The 9,114-nt window shown below is 35.8% G+C and overlaps 1 long non-coding RNA gene across 1 annotated transcript in view; it reads left to right on the forward strand.

The window, feature by feature from the left end:
• The window catches only part of LOC101981174, a 274,159-nt gene that overhangs the window by 262,688 nt on the left and 2,357 nt on the right, over positions 1–9,114 (forward strand). The gene's annotated exons all lie outside the window — the stretch shown is intronic.

Below are 9,114 nucleotides of genomic sequence, written 5' to 3' on the forward strand. Positions count from 1 at the left end.
AAATAATCACACAGAAACTGAATTAATTAAGTCATTGCTTGGCCCATTAGCTCTAGTCTTCTTGGCTAACTCATATTAATATAATCCATTTCTATTCATCTGTATATCACCATGTGTCTGTGGCTTATTTGGCTAAAGCTCCCAGAGTCTATTTCTGGTGGCTCCATGGCTTTTCTCTGACTCTGCCCTTCTTTCTCCGAGTATACAGCCTAGCTTGCTATCATGTTGGGAGGCATAACCTTGATTTGAAAACAGTCTGTGGGACCCCTCATGGAAAACTGTAGAAACAGCCTTCGATAACAAGGAAACTAAAAGACTTCTGCAACTTAGAATATATCCTTAAATATTTTCAATATGAGATGTGCAATTGCAATAATCTCTAAATCTTTTCCAATCCAAATTAATTTCTTTTTTTGGATGTGAATGTGTATATGTATATGTTTGTGTGTGCACGTGTTAGTATATATACATATACATATGTATACATACGAGTTCACCTTTAACCTTGTTGAGAATTTGAAATTGAGCACTATTTTTATATCTTTACACTTCTTTCTGCTTCCCTCTCTAATACTATGACTATTCTACAAAATGTTGAAATAAATACCACTTCTTATTAAAATTATTTGATCACACAACACAAAAGTATACCTAAATAACCCATTGTGTATTGATAAATCAATTTTTAGCACTGACATTTGGATTGGAACATCCTATCAAGGCAGTTATACAGTGCAAATGGTTTAATTATATCTTAGCACCCAACTTTTATATAGAATATTCTGCTATGTCTGAGTGGTTAATTAGTTTTTGATCTGCATTACCATGAAAATTAATGGTGTGACTACACTAAACAACATTTTTTTCTGTTTGTTTCTGGTACATGTGTATTTTATTTTGGTATTCAAGTTTTCAAAATTTTGTAATTTGACATTTCTATACTCTCTACACTATGGTTAGAAATGTCTTCAGTTTCCTTCAGATCATAAACTTTGTAAGCACATTGCAGGCAATATACTTTGTATCTAGGAATAAAAGAGAGTTTTGTTGTTAGACAAAACTTGATAAGTTCTTAGCTATTATGACAGTTGTTGAATTGTAAAATGATGTAAGTCTCAGAAGAAAGTTGTTCTTCTCTGACTACAATCATCCTAGTCCTCTATAGTAGGCTAGGTTACTGTACTGGGTACAATTTGTGTTCCTGTGAATGATATGTGTTTGTTGTAGTAAAGATAGATAGAATAAAAACTTTAGACATGCCTTTGGGAAACTACAATAGTTTCCACTTATACACTATGAAAGGCTAAATATTGGCAAGTTATTAAATTAGGATAAAATGGTAATTTAATCAAGTATTCAGATTTGCTCTTGTAGTTCTGTTAGCTGTGTTTTTTTACATCAAAACAGAAGTATTGGTATGAATGAATAGGATTAGCAAATTAATTTTTGATTTAGGAAATAGTTTCCAAGTTACAAATAGTGCAAGAAACAGTTAAAAGGAACTTATTTTCAAAAATAGGTGAAAGTATATTTTTCAGTATGGAGAGATTTTGTACACAGGGGAGTTGTCAGCATTGTTCTTATTCCATATGTGTGGGCATTAAAAATGTACAGTAGATATACATAATTGAGATTTAGCTTTTAAATGAGGTAGCAGACAAAAAGGTTAAAAGTTGTGCAATGCAAAGTTGGAAATGCAAAGCATAGAGTCAGAGACAGAAACATAGTACAATAGGTAGCAATGTGCAAGAAGCATTGATATGTTCCCAGAGCAATGCACTATTTGTTATTGATGCTTTTTATTTAAGTGTCCACACAGCCGATTAGATTGCTATATCAGGAACCTTCCTATTTAGAAATAAGAAACCCTGGACATGTTATTAGAATTCACATATTAAAAAACAGGAAAACAAGCATCACCAGTCAATACCTGGCCTAGAGACATAGGGAGTAACAATATGTACTCTGAATTTTGTTGGCAAGCTTGCATACATTAACTGGAAATTCCATACCTCTTAGTAACACCATGTCATTATGAAATTGCTGATTTGGCTCTGCATGCAACTAACATGTGACATATACTTGATCATACCAGTACTCTTGAACTCCCAGTATCTGAGTTTGCAAACATAATCTGTCAGTATAAAACACTTGGAGCATTTTAATAATCCTGTGGAAGACGATTATGCCAAAATATTATCAGAGTGGCCTATGTTATTTAATCTGCTGATGAAATGGAAAAAAAACAATTTCTTCAGCTATGATTGCCCTGAGAGGCAGAAATGTGCTATTATATAGGTCCTGTAACCATATGCACACAGGTGGTTTACCTGAACACAGATGTCACAAAGAAGGGAGTAAATATGTACTAAGGATGGAGTACTTCTTGGAGAGGAATTCTAGTGAAGGTGATGTAGTGAATTTGTTCAAAATTACAATATTTATATATTAATGCTGAACAGTATATTTTATGAGCGTGAATTCTCTCGGTGAAATTAAAATTAATGACAAGTGCATACAGACATGTGTAGAGCCACACATAAAATCCTACAAACAAATGTGCAAATGTTTAGAGTATAAAAAGCATTATGAATAATGTTCTCCGGAATTAATACCTCAGACTATTTTTTAGCATCTTGACATTATTTTATACAGTTTGCATATTTAGGATGTTCAGAGCAGAGCAAGAAAATAACGTTTCCTTTTAAAAGCTTTTCATATCAGTTACTCATTGACACACACACACACATGCACACATGCACATACACACACATGCACATATACGTATGTCTCTATGAATATGTGAGAACAACTGAAATTTAAGAACTTAAGCATTTCATTTGAAGAATCTGATATGAAAAATCAGGAAATCTCAGCCGCAGGCAGCATTGATAATTTTATGTCCAGAATCAGAAAAAGCCGGATCATGGCAGAAACGGAGACTGTTATGTAGATAGCCACATGCACAGTCCAGGTCGTCTGATAGAGCATCACCTCATTCTATCCGGGGTTGATATTTTCCTTTTGAAAATTGGAGTCAGAGCCCCGGTAAATTACATTTTTTCCTCTCTTCCACTTTCGATTTCGCTGCTTCTGCTGCAGCACACATTCACGGGAGAGACAAGAATGAATCAGCAGTTCTGATGGTGATCTCAAAGTGTACAGCAGGATTTGCCTCTATTGGTGGAATTGAGATCACTCCTCTTATTGGTCCTTAATTCGTGCTCAGTTTGAACGCAGACGCCTGTCCAATCAGATCCCAGGAGTGCAAATAAAAGCGGCAGCAGGGAGCCTTCTTACCAGTCGGTCTGGCTATAGGCCAGGTCTTACTTGGACCTGCCTATAACCAGCCCGACTGTAAACCGTCAGCTACAAGGCAGACTGCCCCTGATGTATACAGGTGTCAGAGCTGTGGAAATCAGCAGAGTCCGGATTGTTTCATTGTCAGCATTACAGTGCTGAACACTCATTTCTTTAAAGTGTGCCGGAAGTATGATCCGGCTTCTGCAGCTACGGCTTCTCTTTTCAGACTTGATTTATTCATAATTTTAATATTCTACAAGGAATGCTTAACAAAATATAACACAAGAATGAATTGTCAATGTCAAAAGAATATTAATGCCAAATTCATGCAAACACATCTCTACACACACATCTAATAATATGGAAATCTGTGCAATTGTTGAGAGTAAAATAGGTTTATGAATCTTTCATTCTAAAATGAATGCCCTAGATTACTGCCAAATCATCATGAGATTGTTGGATACAGTATAAAAAATTGGGGATGATTGAGCAGGGCTTGAAATGAACATTTTCACTAACAAGCATTTCATATCAGGCACTCATTCACATACTCACAACACACACACGTATATATAAACATGTGGGAATAACAGGAATTTAAGTATGTAATCGTTGCAGTTGGGGAATCTGATATGATATATCAGAAAATATCAGCTGCAAGCAGCATTTTGCAGCCCAGAGTCACAAAAAGTCAGCTCTAGGTAGTAGTCGAGACTGTCATGTAGATAGTCAGATGCAATGTCCAGGCAACCTGATAGAGGATCACACTATGCATTATAGTTGTTGATATTTTCGTTTTGATAATTGGAATCAAAGCCCAGGGTAAATTACATTTTTCCCTTCTTCCACTTTCTATTTGGCTGCTTCTGCTGCGGCACACGTTCACGGAGGAGACAACAGTGAATCAACAGCTATGATCTTTAAGAGTGCAGCAGGATTTGCCTTCATTGGTGGCTCTTAATTCATGCTTAATTTGAATGCAGACCCTTGTTCATCAGAGTCCCGGAGTGCACATAAAAGCGTCAGCAGGGAGCGTTCTTACCAGTAGGATCTGGCTATAGTCCAGGTCTTATTTGGACCTTCCTATAACCAGTTTGACTTTAAATTTTCAGCAACAAGGTAGACTGCTCCTGATAAATACAGGTGTCAGAGCCTGCGGAAATCAGCAGAGTCAGGGATTGTTTAATTCTCAGCATTACGGGGCCTGAGAACCAGTTTCTTTCACATGCGCCAGAAATAGGGTGCTGCTTCAAGCTACTGCTGATATGAATATGCATATGAGTTAGTATCTCTCCTTGTATATACATATATTATATAGTAGAAATTTCATATGTGAGTACTGTTTTTATATTTGTTCCCACTTTTTTCTGCTTTCTCTTGCAATATCTGTATGCTTAACCATGTCCAAATAATTATACTTGTTCTTGAAATAACTTTATATTACATTTAAAAGTACATACATAACAAATACAGAATGTGAACACGATGTTTTGAGTATATTGAACTTTTTAGTATTGATATTTTGGATAGTTAGACTTAATGTTGTCTGTGGGTACACAGACACACAGACACACACACACACACACCTCTATACATCACAATTAGAAATGATATTACTTCAGGTAATGTGCAGATGAAAGTCTGCTTCTGGATCCACAGTCTCTCTAGCCATGTGTCACAGGCTAGGTTAATGCATAAGGCAAATTTGTTGTCCGTGAATTGTATAAGTCTACATTTGCCAAGTAAGATATAATGGAAACTTCAGGCATGCCTTTTGGGAATCTATCCACTAATACAGAATGAAGGGCTACTTGTTGAAAAGTTATAACATTTGGAGTAGATGGTAATCAAGTAATCAGATTTGATTTTGTAGTTCCCTTAGCTGTGCTATTGACATTCAAACAGCCACATTTGATGAATAGTAACAGTAGGTATTTTAACAGTATAGGGGGCAGTCTCTTAGACATGAATAGTGCAAGAAATAATTAAAAGGACCTTATTTTCAAACATAAAGAAAATTCACAATTTTTCAGGGTGTAGAGATTTTTGAAACACTGGGGAATTCACAGCATTATTATTATGCCATATTGTGTGAATTACAAAATAAAACAGATATCTTTAATTGAAATTAATCGTTAATCCATGTGGAAGACTAATAAAGTTGAAAGCTGTGTAACAAAAATTTGAAAATGCAATAGATAGATCAGAGACAGAAACATAATATAACATGCAGTAATATACAAAAAACATCCGTGGCGTCTCTGAGTTAACCTCTTTGTTTACTATTTTGTTTAGTGTCTGGACCGCCTTTTAGATAGATATAGCTATCACCAATCTTCCAGAGTAGAATAAGAAACACTGGCACCTGTTATTAGAATTCACACATTAAAAACCAGGAAAACAAGCATCACAAGTCAATCCCAGGCAGGGAGATATAGGAAGCAACTGTAAGATCTCTTGAGTTTTACTGACAACCTCCCATTCCTTGACTGGTAAATTCCATACCCGTGAGAAACACTGTGTCAGTATGACATTGCTGATTTACATTGCATCCAACTAGTATGTGAAAGATGCCTGAATAAACTTGAACTGTGAATGTCTCAGTTGCTTTTTCTTGCAATATCTCGTATGGTTTACGATGTTCAAATAAATTTACTTTTGCATGCATAAATAAATCTGTGATTATAAAAAACACCGAACTTTCTAATAATCCTGTCAATGATTCCTAATGCCAAATTATTATCAGTGATGCTTATGTATTTATTCTGCTGATGAAGCTGGAAAGCTAGATTCGTCAGTTCAGCCCTGAGAGCCCTGAGATTTGGAAATGTGCTAGTATATAGACCATATATACATGCACACACAGGTTGTTTACCTGAACACACATGTCACAAAAAAGAGAGTAAATGTGTCCAAAGGATGGAGTACTGCTTGGAGAGGAATTCTAGGGAGGGTAACATAGTGAATTTGTTCAAAATTACAATATTTATATATTAATGCTGAACAGTATATTTTATGAGCGTGAATTCTCTCTGTGAAATTAAAATTAATGACAAGTGCATACAGACATGTGTTGAACCACACATAAAATCCTACAAACAAAAGTTCAAATGGTGAGATTATAAAATGTATTATGAATAATGTTCTCCAAAATTAATAACACAGATTATTTTGAAGCTTCTTGACATTACTGTATAGAGTAAGCATATTTAAGATGTTCAGAGCAGAGCAAGAGAGTAACATTTCAATTTACTAGCTTTTCATATAGGGCACTGATACACACACACACATGCACACGTATGGATGTCTCTATAAACATGTGAGGACAACTGGAATTTAAGAACTTAAGCATTTCTTTTGGGAAATCTGATATGAAATATCAAAAAATCTCAGCTGTAGGCATCATTTTTCAGACACGAATCAGAAAAAGTCAGATCATGAGCAAAAACGGAGACTGTTATGTCGATAGCCACATGCACAGTCCAGGTCGTCTGATAGAGCATCACCCCATACTCTCCAGAGGCTAATAATTTTTGTTTTAGATAATGGGAGTGAGCTCAGGGTAAATTACATTTTTTCCTCTCTTCCACTTTCGATTTCGCTGTTTCTGCTGCAGCACACGTTCATGGGGGAGACGAGAATGAATCAGCAGCTCTCACGGCGATCTCCAAGGATACAGCAGGATTTGCCTTCATTGGTGGTTCTTAATTCATGCGCAATTTGAATGCAGACACTCGTTCAATCAGAGCCCAGGAGTGCAAATAAAAGCGGCAGCAGGGAGAGTTCTCACCAGTCGGTCTGGCTATAGGCCAGGTCTTACTTGGACCTGCCTATAACCAGCCCGACTGTAAAGCATCAGCGACAAGGGAGACTGGCCCTGATATATGCAGGTGTCAGAGCCTGTGGAAATCATCAAAGTCAGAGATTGTTTGATTACCAGCATCATGGGGCTGAGAACCTCTTTATTTCACATGTGTTAGATCTGGCTTCAAGTTCCTGCTGCTATGTATATGGATATGTGTTAATACACATGCTTGTATATACATATTTCATATAGTAGAGAATTTCATATATGAATACTATATTTCTACTCAATTTTATCATGAATTTAAAGATACATACACAAGCAGCACAGAATGTCAACATAATGTGGTCAATGTATAGAAGTTTTTAGCACTGACTTTTAGTTGATTGCATCTAATGTTGTCTGTGGGTAAACAAGCAGACAAACACACACAGACACAGACCCCAGACCCATTTCTTACAATTACACTTGTGTTCTGATATAATTGCTTGTGGGGCATGATTTCTTTAACCTCTTTAATAGTGAACGTCTATCATATCCCAAAATAACTAAACAGGATCAAGCAATTATCTATCTATGATAGTTTCAAATAAACTAGAAATCATTGCTAACTCAATTTATGTTATAATAGATTAAGTTAAGAAAAAGACTTCTGAAAGAAGAGCATAGAATACTGATTAGAGATGTTTAAATACTTTCCCCATAAGACAGATTAATATTATTTATTATTACGTTTCTTTCCTTTTTTCAGATTTATCTATTTATGTGTAGGTGTGTGTCTGTTTGACTATGACTTATGGGAGCTACCTTAGAGTCTGGCCTCCTACCTTCATAAAAATGGTGTCCTAATGAGCACTACATCAAAGCAGATGTATTTATTTTGCTTTTTGTTTAGGTATCCACTGAATTGTGTCATTTAAGCATTGGTGTAACCAATGTGCTCACTTTGCTCATGAACATGGTGGCACTTATTTTTATCTCCTCTTATGTAGAGTTAAGCTCTCTCATATCCTGTTCTTGAATTGATTCAGAAGTGGTTGTGGCTCCCTATTTTAAAATATTGCAGAAAAAAATTGGCTAAATGCTTTCAAAATACAAAAAAAATATATAAATTCTGGAGTGAAAATCAAGACATTATAAAGGAAGCTTAACATAAATTCAACATGTCCATACAATGAGCTGTGTGGCTCTCATTCAATCTTTTATTTTAATTTAATTTTTATATACTCCTGGGGAGCCATTTTTCTCAGGACTCAAATGATGGTATGTGAAAAATAAGCAAACAAATAAAAAAAACTAGCTTTAAATTTTAAAGCAAATGTAGTGTATCTCCTTCTTTAGCCCTAACATTGTCTGTGTAGTAATATAAACTATTTCTGAAAATGGGTCTCAAAAATATCTCAGCAGTGAAGAGCCCACAGTCAATGTTGCAAAAGGAGCAGTGGATCACTTCCCACTGCCTGGCTAGCTTAACCCCTGAAATAACCACACAGAAACTGTATTAATTAAATTACTGCCTGGCTCATTAGTTCTAGCGTCTTTTTGGCTAACTCTCACAACTTGATTAACTCATTTCGAATAATTTGTATTGCCACTTGACTGTGGCTTACCAGCATGAGTCTAACCAGAGTCCATCTCAGAGAGGAGAGCCATGACATCTGCCACACTGCCTTCTTCCTCCCAGAATTCTGTTCTGTCTACCATGCCCATCTAAGGGCTTCCCTATCAAAAGCCAAGGCAGTTTTCTTTATTCAACCAATGAAAGCAACACATAGAAAGGAGACCCTCCTACATCACAGTCAGGATTTCTTCGAGTATATAGTTACTTCCCTGAAAATCCCCATTATGGCTCAGGTTCCTCATGTTGTACATAGTTATGTATATCCACTTAAGAATAAACAGCCTGGAAAATGGGAACTAAACATAATTTTTTAAAGAATGAAGTTGTCTTGTAGTTTTATGAAGTACTGAAATATTTTTGCACTTAGTTAAAGGTGGCTAGCAGC

Source organism: Microtus ochrogaster, unplaced genomic scaffold (genome assembly GCF_000317375.1).
Source record: "Microtus ochrogaster isolate Prairie Vole_2 unplaced genomic scaffold, MicOch1.0 UNK94, whole genome shotgun sequence".
Taxonomy (NCBI): Eukaryota; Metazoa; Chordata; class Mammalia; order Rodentia; family Cricetidae; genus Microtus; species Microtus ochrogaster.